Consider the following 24,874-nt stretch of genomic DNA (forward strand, 5'->3'; position numbering starts at 1 on the left):
TGTCAACCAGCTTGATTGATACCTGGCAAATAGAGGGAGAAAATGTAGAAGCAGTGAAAGACTTTGCATTTCTAGGTGTGAAGATTACTGCAGATGCTGACTGCAGTCAGGACATCAGAAGACGCTTAATCCTTGGAAGAAGAGCAATGACAAATCTCAATAAAATAGTCAAGAGCAGAGACATCACACTGACAACAAAGGTCCGCATGGTTAAAGCAATGGTGTTCCCCGTAGTAACATATGGCTGTGAGAGCTGGACCATAAAGAAGGGTGAGAGAAGGAAGATCAATGCTTTGGAACTGTGGTGTTGGAGGAAAATTCTGAGAGTGCCTTGAACTGCAAGAAGATCAAACCGGTCCATCCTCCAGGAAATAAAGCCAGACTGCTCACTTGAGGGAATGATATTCAAGGCAAAACTGAAATACTTTGGCCACATAATGAGAAGACAGGACACCCTGGAGAAGATGCTGATGCTAGGGAGAGTGGAGGGCAAAAGGAAGAGGGGCTGACCAAGGGCAAGATGGATGGATGATATTGTAGAGGTGACGGACTCGTCCCTGGGGGAGCTGGGGGTGTTGACAACGGACAGGAGGCTCTGGTGTGGGCTGGTCCATGAAGTCATGAAGAGTCGGAAGCGACTAAACGAATAAACAACAATATATTATAACACTTATAAAATATGTATTTACCAAATTTAAAACAAAGAATGTTGCATTTATCCACCTTTGCCATTAAATAATAAATTTATGCACCATATTTCCCCCAAGAGCTCAGGATGAGATACATATGATTCTCTTTGTCCAATTTCCCATACCATAACTCAATAAGATAGGTTGAGCTGAGAATAATTGGTCCAAAATCATCAGTCAGTATCCATGACTGAATAGGGACTGGGACTTCCCATCATAATCAAAAACTACTACACTATTTACAATATTATAATTAAGGAATCAATATGCCCTTCTTTATCTTTTCATGTCCTTAGTCCAGCAAGGAGGACTGTTTTGGCAGAATCCCTGTTAACATCTAGACACCTATATCTGCAGGGAAAAATGTATTACGAAGGCCCTGGCACAAGCCACTGACTAGTACTATCGTATGTCTGAAGCCACACTTCCTGCAGTCATCATCTGAAAGACATTGGCAAGGCAGTGTGGATTAACCATGTTGAACACTCCAGGTAATAATGCCTGAACAGGGCTACGCTTGTATCTTTTTTAATCACAGTTCACCTCCCTATGTTCCCCCTTGAGAATAAATATCTCAACCTTTCCACAGGAAGCAGCATCTTAGTACTCTGTGCCAGTCCTTCATTGCTAATCTGTGGCAGAAGGTATTTATGCTAATCCTACAATAAGTAGCAGAGCTCAGGCAACCTTGGATGATCTTAGAAGTTAAACTGGACCTGTGTGGCAATTGAATGAAGACCATTGAAAATATCAGGTGTGTTTGCTGTCTCTCTCTCATCTATCTATACATCCTGTTGCAAATATACTCCATGGACTTCTCCAAGAAGTCACCAAGTATCAAGCTCAACTCAAAGGTTCTTTGAACATGAGTTGAATTACTTCTCTTTGTTCTAAAATAAATTAGATTAAATCTATAAAGGTCTAGAATCTTCTGTGTTACAGTTTTCAACATTCACAAGAAAACCAGTAAGATTGAAGAAGTATGTTGCATGTTCAAGCAAATATCTGACATGAATATTTACTTTTAAAAAATCTGTACCTATAGATAAACCTATAAAACTCAGTTTCAGTCACTGTTGAAAAGGTTGAACAGTAGGTTTCTTCATATGGAAGCATGTGATGGCATAGCCTGAGAAACTATGCTTTAAATTATTATCTCTTGGTGATCTAGTTAAATCTTTGGAAAAGAAAACCTTCTGTTTATACAATAATCAGGAATCATGGTTTCTATGCCATTGAAGGCAAGTCGTTAAATTTAATTTTCTGCATCTTTTTTAATCAGTATGCCCAACACACAATCTGTTTTAAAAAGTATTAAAATTATGAGAAAGAATGAAAGCTAGGAAATCCATAGTGAGTCTCAACAGGGTATCGTCTTAACTAGGTCTCAAAAAAAAATCACATTCTGTCATCATGTGCTTGGAAGCATACGTTGTTAGTTGTTGTGACTTGCTGTCACAATTGTAGTTCTTTTGATTGACTCCTGTCTTCTTTCTGGTGGGAATAAGCAATTCTGTTCTTTGTCTTTTTTTTCCTACTTAGCAACTTCATATTATGATTCTAACAGTAACAGTATTTTCATATTTTATTTTCCTGCTCAAAAAGGATGAGATAAGTCTGAAAAATTGTAAATTACTAAGGATGTATACACTACACATTAAAATCTGGAAATATGCTTCAGAGCAAGGATGAAAGCCTCTTCAGATCACATTTACATATATTTTACGTGATTATGTATGGAGATCTTCAGCAAAGGATCGTTACCTTGTCGTGGTGCTGGAGCTTGAGCACCTCAATGATGCCATGAGCTAAACCGTGAAGGGCCACCCAAGACGGGAAGGTCATGACAGAGAGGTCAGACTAAATGCGATCCCTGGGGAAAGTAATGGCAACCCACCTCAGTATTCTTGCCGTGAAAACTAAATGGATCAGTACAACCAGAGATATGTCGGTATACCATCGGAAGATGAGACCCCCAGGTCGGAAGATGGTCAAAATGCTACTGGGGAGGAACAGAGGATGAGCTCAACTAGCCCCAGACGTGATGACGCAGCTAGCTCAAAGCCGAAAGGACGGCTAGCGGCCGACGGTGCTGGTGGTGAACGGCGAATCCGATGTTCTAAGGATCAACACACCATCGGAACCTGGAATGTAAGATCTATGAGCCAGGGCAAATTGGATGTGGTTATTGGTGAGATGTCAAGATTAAAGATAGACATTCTGGGCGTCAGTGAACTGAAATGGACTGGAATGGGCCACTTCACATCAAATGACCACCAGATCTACTACTGCGGACAAGAGGACCACAGAAGAAATGGAGTAGCCTTCATAATTAATAGTCAAGTGGCTAAAGCAGTGCTTGGATACAACCCAAAAAATGATAGAATGATCTCAATTCGAATTCAGGGCAAGCCATCTAACATCACAGTGATCCAAATATACGCCCCAACCACAAATGCTGAAGAAGCTGAAGTAGAGCAGTTCTATGAGGATCTGCAGCACCTACTGGACAACACGCCTAAAAGAGATGTTATTTTCATCACAGGAGACTGGAATGCTAAGGTGGGCAGTCAAATGACACCTCGAATTACAGGTAAGTATGGCCTGGGAGAACAAAACGAAGCAGGACACAGGCTGATAGAATTTTGCCAAGACAATTCACTCTGCATAACAAACACTCTCTTCCAACAACCTAAGAGACGGCTTTATACATGGACTTCACCAGATGGACAACACCGAAATCAGATTGATTACATCCTTTGCAGCCAAAGGTGGCGGACATCTGTACAGTCGGTAAAAACAAGGCCTGGAGCTGACTGTAGTTCAGATCACGAACTTCTTCTTGCACAATTTAGGATCAGACTAAAGAGATTAGGGAAGACCCACAGATCAGCTAGATATGAGCTCACTAATATTCCTAAGGAATATGCAGTGGAGGTGAAGAATAGATTTAAGGGACTGGACTTAGTAGATAGGGTCCTGGAAGAACTCTGGACAGAAGTTGGCAGCATTGTTCAGGAGGCGGCAACAAAATACATCCCAAAGAAAGAGAAAACCAAGAAGGCAAAATGGCTGTCTGCTGAGACACTAGAAGTAGCCCAAGAAAGAAGGAAAGCAAAAGGCAACAGTGATAGGGGGAGATATGCCCAATTAAATGCAAAATTCCAGAGGTTAGCCAGAAGAGATAAGGAATTATTTTTAAACAAGCAATGCACGGAAGTGGAAGAAGACAATAGAATAGGAAGGACAAGAGACCTCTTCCAGAAAATTAGAAACATTGGAGGTAAATTCCAGGCAAAAATGGGTATGATCAAAAACAAAGATGGCAAGGACCTAACAGAAGAAGAAGAGATCAAGAAAAGGTGGCAAGAATATACAGAAAACCTGTATAGGAAGGATAACAATATCGGGGATAGCTTTGACGGTGTGGTCGGTGAGCTAGAGCCAGACATCCTGAAGAGTGAGGTTGAGTGGGCCTTAAGAAGCATTGCTAATAACAAGGCAACAGGAGATGATGGCATCCCAGCTGAACTGTTCAAAATCTTGCAAGATGATGCTGTCAAGGTAATGCATGCTATATGCCAGCAAATTTGGAAAACACAAGAATGGCCATCAGACTGGAAAAAAATCAACTTATATCCCCATACCAAAAAAGGGAAACACTAAAGAATGTTCAAACTATCGAACAGTGGCACTCATTTCACATGCCAGTAAGGTAATGCTCAAGATCCTGCAAGGTAGACTTCAGCAGTTCATGGAGCGAGAATTGCCAGATGTACAAGCTGGGTTTAGAAAAGGCAGAGGAACTAGAGACCAAATTGCCAATATCCGCTGGATAATGGAAAAAGCCAGGGAGTTTCAGAAAAACATCTATTTCTGTTTTATTGACTATTCTAAAGCCTTTGACTGTGTGGACCATAACAAATTGTGGCAAGTTCTTAGTGGTATGGGGATACCAAGTCATCTTGTATGCCTCCTGAAGAATCTGTATAACGACCAAGTAGCAACAGTAAGAACAGACCACGGAACAACAGACTGGTTTAAGATTGGGAAAGGAGTACGGCAGGGCTGTATACTCTCACCCTACCTATTCAACTTGTATGCAGAACACATCATGCGACAAGCTGGCCTTGAGGAATCCAAGGCTGGAGTTAAAATCTCTGGAAGAAACAATAACAATCTCAGATATGCAGATGATACCACTTTGATGGCTGAAAGCGAAGAGGAACTGAGGAGCCTTATGATGAAGGTGAAAGAAGAAAGTGCAAAAGCTGGCTTGCAGCTAAACCTCAAAAAAACCAAGATTATGGCAACCAGCTTGATTGATAACTGGCAAATAGAGGGAGAAAATGTAGAAGCAGTGAAAGACTTTGTATTCCTAGGTGCAAAGATTACTGCGGATGCTGACTGCAGTCAGGAAATCAGAAGACGCTTAATCCTTGGGAGAAGAGCAATGACAAATCTCAATAAAATAGTTAAGAGCAGAGACATCACACTGACAACAAAGGCCCGCATAGTTAAAGCAATGGTGTTCCCTGTAGTAACATATGGCTGCGAGAGCTGGACCATAAGGAAGGCTGAGCGAAGGAAGATCGATGCTTTTGAACTGTGGTGTCGGAGGAAAATTCTGAGAGTGCCTTGGACTGCAAGAAGATCCAACCAGTCCATCCTCCAGGAAATAAAGCCAGACTGCTCACTTGAGGGAATGATATTAAAGGCAAAACTGAAATACTTTGGCCACATAATGAGAAGACAGGACACCCTGGAGAAGATGCTGATGCTAGGGAGAGTGGAAGGCAAAAGGAAGAGGGGCCGACCAAGGGCAAGATGGATGGATGATATTCTAGAGGTGACGGACTCGTCCCTGGGGGAGCTGGGGGTGTTGACGACCGACAGGAGGCTCTGGCGTGGGCTGGTCCATGAAGTCACGAAGAGTCGGAAGCGACTAAACGAATAAACAACAAAAAATGTATGGAGATGAGAGAGAGAGAGAGAGAGAGAGATGATGATGTCAGGAAAAGACCATTTCTTTAAGGATGCAGTGTATGTGCCCATCAACCCTCCTAAGTACCTTTTTGGTTTTGAATGAAGTGTTATAAATCCCTATAAATTACCTTTGTTTTGTTTAGTAGGTCCAAATTTAGGGGTTAGCCTCTGAAGGATCTATGCTGGAAAGAAATGGGTGGGCAACCTGCACTGCAGGGCTGCAAGTAGTCTTCAAGTCCCTCTAGGTAGCCCTCAGAAACCTGAAAACAAGGACACAACTTCCTGCCACTTTCATATAGGTGACATTAAAATTGTTGTATAAGCTCTCAAGTAAGCTTATCTAAGTTAAGAAACAAATAAACCTCCTGGAGGAACCAAGCTTTGCCACTGTGTGTGATGTGGTTGCACCCACATATGGTCCCTAGGCTCCCCAAAATTGTATGATGTTCCTTGCAGCCACAACATCAAAATATCAAAACTCTTGGCAGCTGATAATACACACACACACACACACACACACACATATATATACACACACATACATACAAAAATAAAAACACAATAGCAATACAGCAATACAAAGAGAATAAAAAGATGGCAACATCAAAGCAAAGCCCAGTAAATTAGGGGAAGGATATCCCAAACTCTTTGTCTTAAGGAGCTTTCAAAACACCAGCAAAGATCCATTCCACAATGTTGGTGCTGCAACAGAAAAGCAGAATCTCCTCACCTCAGCCCCCTGAACCTCCCAAAAGTATGGGATTTGCAGGAGTTTCTTCCTGGTAGATCCCTGGTAGCTCCAATTGGTTAGGCCAAAACTGGCTGCAGAAGGTGGTCCTGAAGGCACCCCGTGGCAAACCATGAAGAGCTTTAAATGGGACCTAAAACCATTTGGCAGCCAATGCAGGATCCACAAAACCAGTATTATGTGCTCCCAATGAGAGGATCCCCCAAATATGTGGGCCACTGCACTTTGAACCAACTTCAGTTTCTGAATAAGCTTTAAGGGCAACCACAGGTAAAGCTCTTTACAATACTGTAGGCTGCTGGTGATAAGGACATGAGTTACTGTTGCCAAGTCCTCCTGCCCCAGATAAGGACATGGCTAGTATACCAGCTTGAGTTGGATGTGGGCCTCTCTGACCACATCTTGTACCTTCTGATCCAGCAAGAGCTGTGAGTCCAGAAAGACCCCCATGTTGCAAACCAGACCCAAGGGTAGTGCTTGACCTTCAAGGAGTATTTCTGGCAGTGACAGAAGACCCCAATGTGTCAACAGCAACTCCAAGTTGCCCAAGTTCAGTCTATTCTCTCCCATTCAGACCCTGATAGCCTCCAGACACTGGGAAAAAGAATTGACAGCATCTTCCCCATGGCCTGGGGTGGCAGTATACAACTGGATATAATCAACATAATGATGATACCACACCCCAAACCATTAAATGATCCCTCCCAGCAGCTTCATATAGATGTTAAACCCAGGGAAAACAAGAAAAGGTCTGCAGACCTGTCAAGACAGCTGTCTCATCCAACACGAATTCATGGATGAAAATGGACTGACCACCCATTCCCCAGGGTGGGGACAATGGGATGGAAGTGGAGATCACCATCACTTTGCCCATCCTTGGGCATCATCAGCTAAATATATATTTTGCTTCATATAAATGTCCCTATAGAGGGAGTGTGCTACTACCAATGTTCAAGAATCAAAATCAAACAGGAGGCTTAAAACTCATGTAAGGGGCAAAAGACCTATCATTCTAGCATGTCTACATGTGCCACTTCTTTCCTCTCTATTCCCAACTGTGGAATATGTGCCACTTCTTTCCTCTCTATTCCCAACTGTGGAATATGTGCCACTTCTTTCCTCTCTATTCCCAACTGTGGAATATGTGCCACTTCTTTCCTCTCTTTTCCCAACTGTGTGGCTTTAAGCAGTCTGATTTGTCAGGGGTTTACTTGCCTTCTGAATGTGAAGAGAACAGTGTAAATACCTATTTGGACTTATTGACCTAGCAGAGCTATTGTGCAAGCTGCTATTGACTGAGAATGCAGCCAATGGTATGATGAACTGACAATCATGGAAGTGAAGCACCATTTTTTACAAGGATTGAAATCCAGAGCTGGAATTAGGCCATCAAGTCCAACTCCATAATCCAAGAGATAGCTGACTAGCCTTCACTTCAACATATTCAGTGAAAGGTAGCCCACTACCTCTTCACTGGCAAGTTGTTCTGACTTTTAGGAAATTTGTTCTAATATATAATACAGTATATAGGCCATCTCCAATGTTAAATCCAGGAGAAGCTCATTTGGGCTTGTAGGATAAAATGGTCAGTATAGGCACACAACTTTTGCTTCACAAAATTATGGCATGAAACAGTCTGGGTTCTCTCCCCCTCCCTTTAAAGTTGCATTGATGTTTCTAAATATCACTTAAACATTGGCTCATATCCCTCTTTTGTGTCCATGCCAGGGCTTTTGAGTCAAGGAATCAAAATGAAAAAACATTCTGATACTATTGGCCATTAGATATTGGGTACAAGCAGAGCTAAATTCCCTACTCCTCTCCCAGATAGTTAAAAGTGGCTAAGTAGAAGTGAATGGAGTCTGCACAAGCAGACTCTGGAAACAGTGGATGTCTTTTCAGTGGTTCATCCTCAAGGGAGATTAAGTGAAAGACAGTCCAGGTCTAGCCAATGTATTTGACCCAACCTGAAGATGCCCTCTTTACTAGAAAAACAGTAAACTCAATTAACACTTACCCTTGATTCCTTCAAACCTGGCCAGTGTCTGATAAGCCCAGCCAAAAGTCCTGCCTTTCAGGGCATTGGGTTATGAATGAACAAATTGCTTCATAAAAAGAAAAGAACTTGCTGGCATTCCTCCGCTCTGCTCCACTCCTCTCTACACCATACCATACCACACCACACCACACCATACCACCCACATGTCTCATATATTGTCTATAGATATTTCTGCACATTTCTGTCCATTTCCAAAACATCCATTCTGAGAGGCTGCTGTGCACTGTTTAGAACTGATCTCCCTTCATCTCCTGTCATGCCAGTTTCACAACCTGGCACATTTGAAACTTTATAGCAGCTGCCATAAATTCCCTCTAAACAGAAAGCAGTCTGCCCCTGTGGACTGCAGAATCATGCCTGTTAGTGTTCCTCATGTAGTAACAATTGTGGTGCATTGTGGATTTTAAATATAAATTGCGTTTTGCAGGGGCTCCAGTCTTGTGGAGTGGAGTTATTGCATGCATGCAGAGAAATAAAGGTATAGGGTTAATTATGAATGGAAGAACTAAAAAGTAAGTCAAAACATGTGAAATTGAGTTATCTAGGTTCTTGAGGGTTTGTATGAAAGGATAAATTCATAGATGGTGATAGTTGCATGTTATGCTCCAGTGAATGGTGATAATAGAAGAATCAGAGATGAGCTTTTGGAAAATTGTGCAGCATTCTGTATGAATGTGATCCAGAAGAAAAATTATTCCACAAGGTGACATGAATGGATAGGTAGAAACAAGATGAGAGTACAGAAAAAGTGATTGGGCTATTCAGAGATTCAGAAATGGAGGACCTGAGACTTTTTGGTTACTGCCTGCTTAGAAAGAAAAAAATTTTTTGGCTTGAATACCTGACTTAAGCATTCATGGTGACCCATGGTTTTTTTTTTTAAATCCATTCAATCATGTCCTATTCTCAGAGACTGCCTGAAGTCCCTGCAGTTTTCTTGGCAAAGTTTTTCAGAAGTGGTTTGCCATTGCCTGCTTCCTAGGGCTGAGAGAAAGTGACTGGCCCCAGGCTACCCAGCTGGCTTGGTGGCTAAGGTGGGACTAGAACTCACAGTCTCCTGGTTTCTACCTGATGCCTTAACCACTGCACCAAACTAGCTCTCAACCAATGACTTAGTCACCTCCTATTTCAATTACTGTAACGTGATCTACATGAGGCTGCCCTTGAAAAGCACTTAGAAGCTGCAGCTGGTCCACAATGCAGCATTGTGAGCAGTTTTTGGCTTTTCTCATTATGCCCATATAACTTTGCTGCTCCACGAGTTGCACTGGCTCCCAGTGGTCTTCTGGGTTCAATTCATGGTTCTGGTCATCACCTATAAAGCCCGACAAGGCACAGGGCCTGGCTTCTTGCAGGGCCACCTTTGTCCCATTGTTTCTGCTCACCCTGTCAGATCTAGTAGAGGCGGCATGCTCTGGGTCCCTTCTATCAAACAAAGACATCTTGAAGGACCCATGAATTGTGCCTGCCCTGTGGAACAACATCCCCCCAGAGATTCGTAGGGCCCCACCCTGTTAGCCTTTTGCAAGGCATTGAAGACCTGGCTATTTCCTTTGGGCCAGGTAGATAATCTCTACTGTTATCCATGTGCTTTTTATGTGAGTGGGGTTATTGTCTATCCTTGGGCATATGCCCAGGGTTATATGTTGTGGGTTTTTCTGAGTTTTAATCCTTGTAAGCCACCCAGAGTTACTAGTGTGAGATGGACAGCTATATACACCATACAAATAAATGTGTATACATGACAAAAGAATGAATATAAATTATGATTGATTTGATAGTTTATGATGAAAGACTGGGAGAATTAGTGAAGGATAAAATGTGGATGTGAAGTTCTGAATGTATTTTAGGTATTTATATAGGAGTGACAGTAATAGTTAATGTGTTGACTTATTAAATTTGTGCACTACCCAACTCTCAACAAATATGTTGAAGAGTGGAATGGAAACAATTGCTATGAATGTTAGTGCCCAGGAAAAATTGAGGAAAAGGAAGTCACAAATAATATGAGAATATTGAAAAAAGGTAAGGCTGCAGACATAGGTGCTTAACTGGAGAAAGGTATGTAAGTGTTTTGCTTACAGAATGGCTGTATGACTTGTTTAACAGTAAAACAGAGTAAATACATGAATAGTGAAAAACTAGAACAAATCGATAAATGTGCATAACTTAGTAGTCTTTATGAAACGTGGAAAGATGAATAGAGAAATTTTAAGCCTTTCAAGTGTCTTATATTGCAAAGGAGGAATTTTTGTGGAAAGAAATAAAAATGGCCAGGTAAGTAGTAATAATCTATACTTTTTTTAATGGCAGCTTATCTGTTTGTTTAATCAGTGATGTCATCAAAGTAAATAAACCCCAGGTCATATCTGGTTAGGGTTATGACCTTGCAAGTCATGCTTTTCTTGATGGGTTTAGGCTCAACACGTCATATCCAGTTAGGATTATGGCCTTGTGAGTCCTGCACCACGTGTGGGGAGGATTATGCACATCACATCCAGGGGAGGAGGGCTAAGCACATCATATCCGCTGGGTGGGCATTATGCACATCACTTCCAGTTAGGGTCATGATTGTTTAAAAGTGTATACACTATTACTACTCAGGTAGAAGAGCATATTTCTGCCCACTTTGTTATATGGAATTGAGAGTTAGATATATCAGGAGAAACATAAAATAAAATGAATGCAGTCAGAATCAGTATTTAAGCTGGAAAAGATAGGGTCAAGAATAAATATGTATTTTTAATGAAAAAGTGAATAAATGGTATGGAAGACCTTCACTGAGGTGGTTTGGTCATATATAGAGAATTAATGCAGATCAAGTCACACAACGAATATATGGAGGAGTGAAGAGTTGAGAGAAAAGTTGTGGCTGGATGGAACTGATGAGATCCTTAAAAAGAGAGAGGCGAGGAGCTTAAATAGCAAAACAATATGAAAAGTGGCGTATAGACATGGCGGAAGCAATGATGGTTTGTAATAGAAGAAAGGCATAGAGAGGTACAGTAAATAGTCTTCTTTCATTTTGAGAAAGGTTTTTCTATTTGTGATTATTATAAGTTCATTATATTATGATTTTGTGTTTTTATGCTTATGCATGCTCTGATCTATGACTGAAATAAATCATCAACATCAATGAAAATAACAGCATCATGATCCATTTAGTATAAGAACTGCAAGCAAGTGGTGTGTTCCATTGGTAGACGACATAAATGTGCATTAATGTGTAACCTTAAAAGTACCCAAGAAGTACTTGAGTATGGAAGCAGGCATTAGATATCAATACAGATTTGTTTTGAAAAAAATGCTTTCACATCTGTAAATCAAACATTTACTGTATTGGCTAGGAACAGTCTATTTTATTTAGATGTACATTTTGAAAAATAAGGAAATGTTGCTTAATTTAGGGCCATTGGCTATTACATATGACTTGCTCTCTGCAACATGATGTGGACTGGGATCAAAGGTCTCAGATATGCTTCTCATCATGTTGACACAACCCTAATTTATCTGTTTGTCACTGTGATAGTTATAAAAACATTGTGTCCTATATAGTAAATAGTGCATAATTGTGACATATAAATATTAAATGTACTATATAAATATTAAATCAGATTTAATGGCACAAATAAGAGAAGCATATCCCTCTAAATTTCAATAGCTGAGCAGGATGTTGAAATTCAATGGGAAATGTTCTTTTGTTTGGGCAATTCAGGTTTTGTTCTAAAAGTTATTGTGCCTGGAACTTTTAGATTGTGCCCTAATGATTAATCAGTTACATGGGCATACTGATACAGCACATTTATTAAGGATTTTAGACAGTTATGATCACTTCAATGTCCAAAATTGTGGATGTGAAAAGATTTAGTAACATTATAATATAACATTATAATCAGTGTGTATTCATAATTCTGTTTTAGGTATTTGGATTCATTGAATTTATCCATTTTTTCTGGTCAGATATGTGCTAAAGAAATCCACAAAACCTGAATGTATATGTTACTAACAAGTAGGAAATCATGGTCTTAAAATGATGGTTTCCTACTCTAAATACTGGCTGGGTGGAACCTGAAATATATGTTGCCTTCTTGTTCTCAAATGATCCATAATATATGTACATCATATATTGCCTTTCTGGTCCTGTAAAAGCAGGGTTGTCCTCATGCAACCTAGCTTTTATATGCAAGAAATTATGAAGATACACCAACACATTGTAAGACAAGACTGACATATTTTTCTTTCCACCAGTATATTAAAGGAGAATAGATATAGGCCATACTATAACGGTGTTTAGTAAAAGTTTTTAGGGAACAGATATTGGCAAAAAAAAAATAATAAATACATGTTAAACAAATGCCTATAGTAGCTTGGTCTATTGCAAGCTATACAAACATTGCTAAGATCATTGGCCCCAGACTTATATTTTTAACCAACCTAAGATGTTTTAGCTATCTTCATATACCAGAAGCAACAATAATGTATTAAGGAAGTAATTGGATCTTCATATTCAGACATTTCTAGTCTTGTCAAAGAAAAATGTAAAAATAATTACATAGACTTGGTCATAGAATAATTAAAGCAGAGAATAGGATGGGTTTAATATTCATTGAATATGGATATGTTATGCAGAACTAATCATTAGTTGCCATGGCAATCCACTTGTTTTTATACAGAACAGCAGAGAAAATTTATAAACATATATGTTCACACCTCCTAGTCAAATTTAAAAATGTATGTTCAGCACTGGATTTTCATTTTTCTTTCTTTTCCTTTCATTAATTCCTTATGCATTTGTTTTCTTCAAACTAAAAACACTACTCTTTACCATATTAGTCATATTAAATTAAAATTACAGAAATTTCAGGATAAAGTTTACTGTAAAATAAATCATTACTTTAAATCTGTTCTTTTTTAAAAAAAAAGTCGTTTCCTGTTTGCACATTTTTTTTTCAAACAATCTATAGTTCTCATGACATAAAGTATTTATCGATTTGCAGGGAATTCTTTCAATATAATCTCTTTTGCATTGATTAGTCAATTTTGGAACAAGTCAACAAAGCAAGTTAATGAGTTGAATGGACATCATGGCCCTCTTTTTCAAAGACCAACATGTCCTCCTTTTCATACACATTTAATCCAATGAAGAGGATGAGAATGAAACACCCAATAACAAAACTCCCAGTAATGACTGCAAGATTTGGAGGAAAAGAAATAAGGAACAATATTGCAAAATATGTGCATCCATAGCCTATATATCTCTTAGCAACAGTTCAACTGCACCACAGCTTCCATATGTTTTTCTAGCAGGAACCATGAATCCAGGAGGATGGCAGACCTTCTCTGCACAGAGGACTGAAATCCTGTCCAGATCTAATGATGAATTCTATTGGAAACTATTGACTTTTCAACCAACAGTCATTCTATCTTGCTGGGATTGAATCTTAACTTATTTTTCCCCATCCAGACCCCCACAGCTTCCAGATGTCAGATCAGAACTTCAACTGCATCTCCTGCTCAGTGAATTAATGATAACTCAAACCCTTCCTGATATATGACCTCTCCTCATGGCTTCAGGTAGAAGAGGTGAAGTAAGTCATAAATACCCCACAATGGAGGGCCCAAAGGCTCAACCCTTATCTCCCTCCCCTGGCAATAGGAATCACTCATTTTGGAAGCCATAGAACAATGCCACTATATGTCCCTTCCCTTACAGATTGATGGCTTTGAAGGATGCTGAGAGGTGAAGTGTGAGCTGAAGAGCAGCACTGCCCCATCTCCAGGCCAGAACAGGTAATCAACAATAACAAGCAGCATCCAAATAATCCACATCTTCTGAGACCTCTGCAATTGCTACCCCACTACTTTCTCAATAACCTTCCCTAAAATGAGAATGTTGGAGAACAAATGGTTTCCTAAGATGGCCAAGTTATGTGAAGGAGGAGGGGGCACATCACTGTCTCCTCCAAAGGAGTAGCAGTGAAATACCCCCTTTTCCAAGGATGCATTCATCACTTTTCACACCCAACCTCTCATCATCTCCCTGGAAACTTTAACCAACCAAGTGGGGCAGGGATCTAATCCACAACTGGTGAAGCTTATGTTGCCCAGACAACATCCAATTTCAAGTGAATCTAAGTGAGTTTATCTTCCTCACAAAATTTGTACAGTGACTTACCAACCCAACTTCTGACCTGTCCTTCTCTAATTGGATCCAGGTATTTTGTGTCATCTCCAGCAGTAATTTGAAACACTTTCCTAGAACCTAGCAGATTCCCCTTTTGTTAAGAAGGATAATCATGTATTCATCCTTTATTCAAAAACATCACTCTTTAAATATATTTCCATTATTTAGTAAGCCATTGGTAAACTAAACTCATGGACATCTGTGATCCCACAATATCAGCTGTATTCAAGAACTGAGCCAATTTATATACATTTGTGATGTATGCATGCAGCATGAAGCAAGATACGGAAGGGGAGCAAGCAATATATTTTATTTTCCTTTTGGGTTGAAAATTGTGGTGAGAATGGGTAAGGAGATATTAAAAAAATGTTTCTACTTTCTTTTGTTGTTTTTCCTCTTCTAGTGATTATTTACATTGGCTAACATTTTTTTAAAGCCCAAATCATAACATGAAGAGTTAAAATGCAGATCAGACACAATGGTAAAATAGATACTAAAATAATTTAACAATTAATATCTTTCAACAATTTAAAAGCTCAGTGAAAAAGATACATCTTTACAGATCTTTTAAAGCTGAGAGTGGGGGCCAAACAAAATAGTGAAGGAAGAGCACAAGAGAAGGACTTCTCCCATATGCAAGAGAGATAGGCCTCAGACCCCTCCCCTTCAGATTTTAACGATCAGACAGGTTATTCCAGGATTTGTGGCAGACTGAGGAGAGATAGCAAATATAAGAAGGGTTTCTTTTTTTCTTTTTGTCCTTGTTGTCAGTGTTCTAAGACTGGCAGAAGTAAAGGTGACTACAGATTGTCCAAACAGCTTTCAAGGGATTGAGAGAATAGAGGCGGCGATGATGTGGACATTCCCTGGGATAGTGCATACTGTGCACATCTCCACTGAGAACCAAGTAATACTGAGTTCAGTGGGATGTACTCACAGATTATTGGTACAGTATAGGGCTGCACCACAAATACGTTTTGAATTCCTAAAATTCAGTGATTTTTTTTCACGAGAGGCCCTGCCAAGAGGAACTTAATCACACTGGTTCTTCACTGTCAATCTGAGTTGATCAATTTCCTTAAACAGCTGCTGAACTGCTTATAATAAAACCTATCCCTTAGCCATGTGATTCCTTGAGAAGGCAGCAAGGAGTGAATTCCTCAGTTGTGGACTTGACATCAGATCTCTCTTAGCCTGATGTTAAGAACTCTCGTTCTATTATCTTTGTTTCAGTCAAACATATAAAGAAGAGGTGTAGTTCTAGAGTGGAAAGATCTCTGTAACATTACAGCATTTACAGAATTGTATACATCACCCTTCAGTGTCATGGGGTGCTGCTCTAGAGCCCATCTGGAAGTCACGACCAAAATATACTTTTTCATGCATCAGAAGGGGAAAATAGGGTTTATTAACCACATTTAATTTTAATTGAAGTCCATTTAATCTTTGCCTTCCTTTTATTTTTCTTCTAGGAATATCCACTCTCTAAATACAGAAGGCTGGTTTGCAGACCTGTACAGGAAGATGGGACCTGAACATGAGCAGTGACAATTACTTTGAAATGTACTTGAAATGTGCAGAAGACCGAATCTGCAGGAGAATAGTGTAGCAAAAATAACTGGGAAAGAGATTAAAAGGATATGACTGTGAGGAAGACCAGATAAAAGTACAAAATCGCCGTAATCAGCTCTTTAGCACAGGTCTCATCCTACTCATAATGAATGAGCCCAGATGAGAAGTAACTCCTCCAAAGCATAACGAAGCAATTTCCAAGTGAGATTATACACTTCATCACTGAGAAGAGATTAATCATACCCAGAAGATATAGAGGGACATCCATAATCTCTTCTGATTTGTCAGTTAATGAATCACTAAGATTCATGACAAGCAGCTAAACACACACAATGCAGACCTGTGCTATAAAAGTGAAAGCAATGAGTACACATAATGATTTCTTGTGCTTGATGTCACAAATTTCTCCACCCTCTTTGTCTTAACTATTGTTACCAAAGAGCCCAGTCCCACTTGGTTTACCATTATCACCTGACACCTTCACTCTAGGGCCATTGATTTCTTTTTCTGTAGGAAAATCTATCAAACAGAAGCTTGTTAGTTAGGGTAATACTGTTTTACTTGTAGACGTGTACATTGGATGAGTGCAGTATGAAAACTCTGGAATATGCCATGTCTTTGTTCTTTGTTATCAGGTTATGAAGTGTACATTGAATATAATTTATTCTTAGTAATAATGATAGTATCCACTGAATCACAAAACAGGACATTCATTAGCATTTGTATAGGCTGGTGGTCTCCATCTACCTCTGCATACCACAGAGATGCCAGCCTATTGTGCATTTTGTTCAAGCTGAAGGGTCTGGTGATGAAGGAGGCTCATCCTCACATCATGATCTTAAACCAACCTTTTCCAACCTGGAGCCCTACAGAAGTGTTGGGACTGTAATTTCCATACTTCTTGCCAACATGGAACCCATGCTGGGTGAGAAATTTTGGAAATGGAACCATAACACTTGGAGGGAAGGGAAAGAACAACAGGATAGTGAAGGTTGATTTAAGGAATAGATTGAGGTTCTGTCAAATGAGTTATTGAGTAATGTGTTCCCCTCCCTTGGAATTGAGGATATATTTCAACTAGTATCAACACACACACAATGCCTTCTACTGTCTCCCAAAGTCTCCTTTCCCCAATTCTGTTTTTCTAGATCTGAAGAGAGCCTTCCCAAACATTGGCCTTCCATCATAAATCATAATCAATCTCTCTCTCTCTCTCTCTCCCTCCCTCTCTCTTTCTGTGTAAATGTGATATGCATAAAAGTTTATCTGTATGTCCTTAAGAAAGAGTTCTTTGAAGTCTGGAATCCATACCTTCGAAGGAGGCAACACATAGCTAAAAAAACATCCAACAAATTCTGTATCACTACTGGATCCAAGAGCAAAGTCACAATTCCTTTCACCTCTGAATATATAACATTTGCACTTTAACTTTCTGTCCTTTCTCTCATACACACACATTTTCTTCATTAACTTTCACTGTCCCAAGTTTCCCACTAGTTTATTGCATGAAACTGATTTTTTTTTATAATAAGACTGGGAGAAAGACTACCTATTTTCTGCATGCCATGGATAATTTTGCCCACTTTATCTTTTCAATCAGTTTTCACTTCTGATTACCATTTCTTACTTAACTTACAGAACAGCACTGTGAAGTCAAGATGTAAAAAGATTAAGTTGTCATAGGTTGTCATAGATTATGGCAAATTTATAATACTAATTTTGCCAAAATTTGGGATCTTCTTGTTCTGCATGTTTCCTTTCTATACAAATGAGTTTTAACCCAATATACTTGAAGTTTTTTTTGTTTTTAAATGTGAGCACCTTATGCCAATTTTTCTTTGGGGTTTATGCTCTATTTGAAATACTCTATATTGTTCTTTAACTACTGGATGCCATCTGTTAGGGCTCTAGGTTAAAAAAATCTGAGTAAATGAAATATAAAAAGGCAAAACAGAGACATTAAATAAGAGTTGATTTACTTTTTGTAAGGGGATACATTTTATCACATGGTTTAGAGATTCAGGCTTACTGTTTTGTAACTGCCCACCCTGGTTTGGGAAAGGAAAAAAAAAGAGCTTAATTTAAAGAACACATTCTCTCTGTTTCTAAAAAATAATTTAGGATCTCATCACCATCAAGATTCATTTTCTTCCAAATCTTCCTTTTGAAGTTCAAGTGTATTCCCATCTAGCCATGATACCTATTAAGTATTATCCTTTGCAGAGCACTTTTTCTTTCTTATCTCTACTAAGCGCTCTTTCTCTCTTGTCTGGATGGAGCTGATACTCCTAATTCGTCATATCTCCTGTTGAACTCTGATACCTAAGACACCAATTACGTTTTTTCCAGATTTTACAGATGCAGGAGTCATTCAGAATATGAGAAAAGATCAATGTGGAAAAGAATGATATGAAGTGCAAAATGGTAATATATAGATTTCACCCACGCTCAAATCCATGTCCTAAAATTAATTCTACAGACCGAAAGAACTGACAGCAGGTGAAAAGCATCTATTGCCACTTTCATAAAATTCTTTTCTCTTTTCAGAAACACACCTCCCACTTCTGCAAACACCTCAGAACAGAAAGATGTAAATTGGCCCACAGCTGAGTGGGCTTCTTTTACTGTGACTATAATATGCAATTTGAAATCAACTAGTTTTCCCACAGGCCAGGATGGGCTTCTCATATCACCAGTGCCAGAAAAAAGCATAAGCACAGAGCACTTATAGTGGGGTTATTTTGTGATAATAATGCAATAAGAAAAATAAAACATTTTTGTAAACATTTGCTTTTTTCATCAATCAGAATTCTGCATTTCAATATTAGAATAACATTGATTATTAAAGACCAATCAAGATGTAATGCAAGAGAATTATGATGAAGTCTCCCATGGTTTTTGCAAACTGTTGGACCAACACAGAATGAATAAAATTGAATGAGGACCAAGAATTTTTAACCCTTCCACCTGTCAGCCTTTCAAGGTAGTCTAGGTCAGGAAACTGATACTGCAAGGACTACCAGAACTCTACTTTTGTCAGCCCTACAAAGTAGACAGACCAGGAAACTGATCCACAGGACAACTTTACTGAGATAGGCTAAAGTACCAGAATCTTGCAAGTCTGCTGGAGTTTTCCCTCCCAGGGAGTTGGGGTGAGCCAATCTGAGTTTCTTTCTAATAGTTTCTGTATACCACCACCACCACTACCCCAGCTTGAAACATGCATCCTCTGCCCCTGTTGTTGTTTTAACTGCTTTAGGATGCCTTCTCCAAGATCATTTCCATGGCTCCCTACACTTTTATTGTTGTAGGGTATTTACTTATTTATTTATTTATTTATTTATTTATTTATCAAATTTGTCACCGCCCATCTCCTCCGATCGGAGGGACTCTGGGAGGTTTACAACACAGAATAAGTATACAATAAAAACTCAAATAAATACACAATAAAATTCCAATAAAATCCCATTAAAACCAAAACAATTTCTTAACTACCCCAGCTCATAAAATCCAGATGGCTATGATCTCTTCAACCATCATGGAGGAGGGGCACTTCATGGCACCAGCCAACCCCAAGTATGGCGATTCTCCTCCCTGCCCGAAGCCCGGTGGCAGAGCCAGGTCTTCAACTTCCTCCAGAAGGCTAAAAACGATGGGGCTAATCTTACCTTCGGGGGCAAGATGTTCCAAAGGGCGGGCACTACTGCCGAGATGGCCCGCCTCCTGGACCCCACCAGATGGAATTCTCTTCTTGACGGGGTCTGCAGCATGCCCTCTCTGCATGAGCAGGTGGGACGGGCTGATGATATGAGGAAAAGGCGGTCCCTCAGGTAACCCAGTCCCATGCCATGTAAGGCTTTAAAGGTGATAACCAACACCTTGAATTGGACCTGGAAGCAAACTGGTATCCAATGCAGCTCACACAGCAAAGGTGTTATGTGCGCCCTTCTAGGGGTGCCAAAAATAGCCCGTGCAGCTGCATTCTGGACCAGCTGAAGCTTCTGGATACTCTTCAAGGGTAGCCCCATGTAAAGCGCATTGCAGTAGTCTATACGGGAGATAACAAGGGCATGAGTGACTGTCCGCAGGGCTTCCCGATCCAGGAAGGGGCACAACTGGTGCACAACACGAAGCTGTGGAAAGGCCCTTCCAGCCACGGCTGCCACCTGCTCTTCCAGCAGGAGCCGTGAGTCCATGAGGACCCCCAGGTTACGCACTGGGTCTGTCTGGGGCAGTGCAACCCCATCCAGAACTAAAGATGACAAAGTCCCGGATACGGAGGAAAGCTTAACCCACAGCCACTCCGTCTTACCAGGGTTCAGCCGAAGCCTGTTGTTCCCCATCCAGACCCCTACAGCCCCCAGTCACCGAGAGAGGGCAGTCACAGCATCACTTACCTCACCCGGGATGGAGATCTACAATTGAGTATCATCGGCATACTGATGATACCTCAACCCGTGGTGACGGATGATCTCACCCAGCAGTTTCATGTAGATGTTAAATAGGAGAGGAGAGAGGACCAAGCCCTTCAGCACCCCACAAAGGAGGGGTCGAGGGTCAGATCTCTCCCCCACTATCACCACCAACTGGGACCAGCCCTGGAGAAAGGAGATGAACCAGAGCAAAACTACACCACCCACTCCCAACTCCCTGAGCCAACCCAAAAGGATACCATGGTCAATGGTATCGAAAGCCACTGAGAGGTCAAGAAGAGCGAGGATGGGTGCACTACCCCCATCCCGCTCCCACCAGAGATCATCCATAAGTGCGACCAATGCTGTTTTTGTCCCATATCCTGGCCTGAAACCTGACTGAAAGGGGTCTAGATAATCCATTTCCTCCAGAATCCTCTGGAGTTGTAATGCCACCACTTTCTCAACCACTTTCCCCAAAAAGGGGAGGTGGGAGACTGGACGAAAATTATCCAGTACAGTAGGATCCAACGATGGTTTCTTGAGGAGAGGTTGTACCAGCGCCTCCTTAAAGGCAGCTGGAAACACCCCCTCCCTCAAGAATGTATTAACCATTGTCTGGACCCAACCACATGTCACCTCCCGAGCTGCTTTCACCAGCCAGGAGGGACATGGATCTAATTGGCAAGTGGTGGCATTTACTGTCTGGAGGATCCTGTCCACTTCCTCGGGTCCAACAGGATCAAACTGTTCCCAGATAACATGGTAAGTACAATCCCTTGGTATCTCCACAGACCCTGCCTCACGCTTGGAGTCTAGCGTAGAGCAGATCCTAGTGATTTTGTCTTGCAGATGCTCCGAAAACTCCTCTGCACAGCCCTCCTCTGCACAGTATAAGAACAAAATCTTGAAGGCCTGTCAGAATTTCCCTCAGTCCCCTTCTATACCCTACAGAATCAAGTCTCTTTGAGTCTCTTTCTCACATTCCCTCCTTTCCAAGGACTGAGATGTTATTTTCTGGCTCTTTACTGCTTGATGGTTCTTGCATATCTTTGCCAATTTTATCTCTCTTTTCTTTCAAATCATAATATATTCATTTCTTTACCCACTGAAATGGAAAACTTCTTATCTAGCAAGAAAATATCCAGGGTAAGAAAGAATGAAAGGGGCAGGTGGGAAGACTGAAGCAAACAAAATTGCAGATTGTTCATCATCTCCTTCACGTTTCCCTTTGAAGAACAGAAAGCTGGGCAACATCACTCCATGCTACTGAGGAATGCTATGGATGCCACTTTATTCCATAATTGGATGGGCTCTGGGACCTAGTTGTTACGCATTTAAGTCTAAACAACATATAAAGTCTAAGAAAGTATGATAGAAGGAAGTAATAAAGTACAAATATGATTTCAAATAATATAATAATACCATTACTGCTGCCAAAGTGTGCTTGAAAACGTTATTTTTCAACAGAGCAGGAAAGACAACTAATCTTCAGTCTAGACAGTTGCATTTATTCACACAAAGCATACATGATGATACACAAAGTTGAAGGACCATCTTTAGTAACCTAGCTTCAAAAGTTAACCACCTCTTTTATGAAAGAAAGGTAAACGTAACCGAATCTTAGAAGAACCAGTTAATCACAAATTTCAGCTCCACTGATAATAGGAAATATTTGAGGTGATATTCCTACCCATGTCAATTGATCAAGCAAACATAGCATATAATGTAAATTACATTATACGTAGTATATAATGTAAATTTACCCTTAGTCACTGCTACCCAATTGCTACAGTGCAATAGAGAAGATCCAAGGGCAGAGAACTGTTATTCAATTCAAAAGCAGAAAACTGTGGTGATACAGGAGATGCATTTGGATCCTCATCTTCCCTGTCCCTCCCATAATTCTAATTTTAAATGTAAATAAGGTGCTTTATTTTGGATTGCAAATATGTATAAATACATATAAATGTACATGCAGGCATGCACATGCACACACACACATACATATTTCAGGTGCTGAGTTGATCATTTTAAAAATGTAATTTAAAAAACTGATGCTACATCAGAAAGAAATTTGGGACAGATAAGAAACTGGTGTTTGAGAGTGCAAGTAATAGATTTTGTTAGAGCTTTCAAGAAAGTCCCTTTAACTAAAAGAATTGTTCCTGGTTAACCACAGGAATTACTCAGACAGATTGATTGTTGATACTATGTATTATTAAAGTTATTGGTTATAACCTAATTTTGTTCTGTTTGGACTGTTTTTGTTACTGAAAAGCAGTGGTCACAAATCTACACTTTTTCTTTTTTGCAACTGGTTGTCTGCATTTTATGTGACAACAATATAATGTGGCTTTCATATTAAACAGAGCCTTGACTCTGTTTTGAACCCAACTTTTCAGGTAAATATAAGCCCATTTGGAAAATAAAACCAGACAAAACTAAGCAGGCACCTGGCATTCAAACAAATGTACTGTATTCACATTCTGTTTATGCTACTCAGGACATTTTACAGAATCTTGATTTGAAAATGTTCAAGGACTATCTTTTGTATGATAATTACAGAGTAAAATTAGCAGCTGCATTTCGATTCTCAGGCATTTAGGAAGACAAAACTGTAGATACATAGCTCTCACTTTTGTCTGACTTTTATGAAAGCAGGCAGTGGAATGAAACTGTTGCACTGAATGAAATTTGTTTCAAGAAACTAGGACCCATCAGAGAACTGTTGTTTCTGAATTCATTTAGATTTTGCAAATCACTGTTTTGCACTAGCTCTCAGTTCAGCTTCTGGAAATTTTTACAGAGATCTGCCATCTAATGATATTAGCAGTAATTGTAAAAATAATATTAAACCCATGGGAAGTGGGTTAATATTAATTCTGATAGTGCAAGCCTAGACATGTTAATATACAGCCACTGGGTTAAATAGGTCTTACTTCCAGGTAAGCATGGCCAATCTCTCAATGACTTTTAATTTTCTCACTGGCCTTCTTTCCATATCATCAGTTTTGTTACTATTTATCATTTTTTAAAAGCATTGTTTCCATTGTTAATTTCTTGGAAATAGATCAGTAGGTGGTAGCATCTATTCTTCATTGTTGTTCTTTGATCACCTATGTTTTAGAAGGAGGACAGGAGAACAGTGGTGAGAATAAGGAGCTGGAACAGAACCAAAGACTTTTGACAATACTGGTTCCCTCTAAAGAATAAGTCATTGATCATTTAGGTGGCCAATCAGTTCATATCGGTTCCTGATATGAACCCTGCTTCCTTCTTTTGGGGTCTGCTATGATAATATTTAAAAACAGAAGTATCAGGTAGGAGGAATTTGAAACCAAACTCCTCTGCAGCAGGGACCACCTCAGAATCCTGGTCATGAAAAAATAAGTCTAGCACTCTTTTAGAAGGCTAAAACTTTCGAAAAAGAGCTAAATCCCAGTATTTAAAGAGCTTCTGCAGCAAGGTGGAGATGAAGCCAAGGTAACATCATGAGAATGAATCATATAAAAATGGTTACTAGGACATGTTCATACCACAGTTAGGAGGATGTAAGGATGAGTCTTAAATTGGAAACTCAGAAATCAGGCTATTTTTGATAGAATCATCTTAGACCTATAAAGGTTCTTCTAGTTGTATGACAAATATCAAAACTCTGATGAGTCACCCATTGCCAACATTGCACCGAGTTTGCATGGTCAAGTCTCAGAAGGTTCAAAAGGCAGACACTTTGTTGAGAATGAGGTATTGTTTTCTGATGGAAATTGACATATGGCATGGCTTCATGCAAGACATAATTGTTATGACAAAAGTGTTTTGATAATATACTTACATTACTTTCTTATTCAGCTCAAAAAACCTCACTAAGGCTGTCTTGCCAGCTATTGAGCCAAGATTAGAAAACACAGCAAGTACTTTGGAGTACACAGAGGTCTAACAGCAAAAGCTGAAGCTATTATTGATTTTTGGGGTAAAAATGCAGACTTCTGCAAGGAAATAAATTTTCTCTTGCAATTACTAAGTGCCAACTGAAAAATCATGCAGAAACTCTCACAATTATCACCTAGCCAAGTATGAAGATTTTAGGGCTATTAAAATAAGGAAAGAATTTAACTTTTGCTTATTTTTCCTCTTTTTATTAAAAAATTTAATTACAGTGATAAAAATGAATACAAACGCAGAAAATGAAAAAGAAATAAAAAGAAAGAACAAAAAGTGCAA

The sequence above is a fragment of the Candoia aspera genome, chromosome 2 (genome assembly GCF_035149785.1).
Source record: "Candoia aspera isolate rCanAsp1 chromosome 2, rCanAsp1.hap2, whole genome shotgun sequence".
Classification (NCBI taxonomy): domain Eukaryota; kingdom Metazoa; phylum Chordata; class Lepidosauria; order Squamata; family Boidae; genus Candoia; species Candoia aspera.